Genomic DNA, 1,842 nt, shown 5'->3' with positions numbered 1-1,842 from the left:
AGGTTTTGTTAAAAAGTTAAAACTCAAGGATAGATCAGTACCCATTGTTCGTCATCCAGCTGCACCTCCAGAAGTAAGTCTGACACTTTATGTTTTTTATGATTATTTGCTAATCGCCTTTGCTCTTTCACGGAAGAAAGGGGCGGGTGAGCAGAGCTCATTAGCATTTAAAGGGACATGCCCCAAAATCGATGTGAACAGAGCAAGGCCAAAAGGGTGTTGTTTTACACGACCACTGAGGAATTTTAACCGAAGTATGTTGCAGACTATTCATGAAGACCCTAAAGAATCATACCAACTTGTGAACGATCAATGTCCCCTTTGAAGCACAGCCACCACAAAGTCAGACTTACTTTGAGATCATTCTGAGGTTAAATACATATTTAAAATCATAACAAGAAATATTTTATTAGCTATTATACTGTTTTTGACATCAAATCTTTACATAGCTATGACAGTAAACACTGGAATCTAACAATGCCTTGGGAAAAAAACAGTTAATCTTTAAAAAATAAAGCATAGCTATACATAAACCCATATAGGAAATAAAAGAGTTATCAAAAAAGCATGTTCTAAACTCCTGAAACATTGATGTTTCATATTTTAGAGTAGTCACTGCAATTTATGAAAGAAATTGATTAAATCTGTATGTGGGAGTGTGTGTGGAAAAAAGCAGATGTAACCCCCTTTGTAATCCTTAACATTTTAAGTAACATGGATTTATATTACAAAGTAAATTATAAAAATATATACATTATTTTGTGTGTGTGTATATATATATATATATATATATATATAATTATTATTAATTATAAAAAAAGCAATAGTGTAAATAAACAAGTGAAATAATAATCTTCAAATTAAATATTAATGTTAATAATATTATCAAAATGGAATAAAAAAAATAGTGCAAGTATGTGTGCTGTAGTATATGACCGCTAGATGTCGCTAGATTCACATTAAACAGTGTCTGGTTTCAAAAGACTAATTTTGAGTTCATCGTGCTGCGAGGTACAGTCAGTGTGTAAGTGGATCGACTGTAAAGAGATATGTATTAGTGTAATGTAATTGCTCAAGGACACGAATATTTTTTTTTTTGTGCATACATTTTAGCTTGATACAAATAGTCCAATAAAGGAATTAGCCTATATAATGTATATATATATATATAATATATGTTGCTCTTTTGTTAGTTTTGACTGCTTTTATTGTCCTCATTTGTAAGTCGCTTTGGATTAAAGCGTCTGCTAAATGACTAAATAAAATAAATAAATATAAGGAATCTTATTGAAGATGAGAATGCGAGTTCAAACGACTCAAACTACTGTCAATAGAGCCTACTGTCAATAGCCAGTAATGATATTTAGAGTAAACACGCCACTGGAAATTAAAGGAGCTGACAGTGATTGTTTCCCCCGGTCTTGTGGGACAATTAGACAAAGTGAAAAATTGACTAATTTTTAGATTACCGAAAGCCTTATAAGATCAATACATTAATTAAAGTGTCAACATCACTTAAGAAACATGACTTTATCAAAAAGTGCCATGTTAAATGAGGAGTCTAATTAATTTGGCTAGTCTAATTCAAAGTATTATGTTACATATGCTAAATAGAGCAGTATTGTAACGTGAAGAGGATGAATCCACCTCAACAGAAATGTGCCCTTTATAATTATGCTAATTAAAACACCTCATTTATCTTCACTGTTATTTCGGGAAAGGACTAAATTTCAGGTATGCAACTTTTAAAATGAGCTCTACTTGAGTCATTTGTCATCCTCAAAGGTGCCTTGCACGACGGTGAATAGTGCTTGATCCTGGTTATAAATTATGTCTCATAAT

Source organism: Sinocyclocheilus anshuiensis, unplaced genomic scaffold (genome assembly GCF_001515605.1).
Source record: "Sinocyclocheilus anshuiensis isolate Anshui unplaced genomic scaffold, SAMN03320099.WGS_v1.1 scaffold106, whole genome shotgun sequence".
Lineage (NCBI taxonomy): Eukaryota > Metazoa > Chordata > Actinopteri > Cypriniformes > Cyprinidae > Sinocyclocheilus > Sinocyclocheilus anshuiensis.
Note: the sequence above shows the minus strand (reverse complement) of the source record.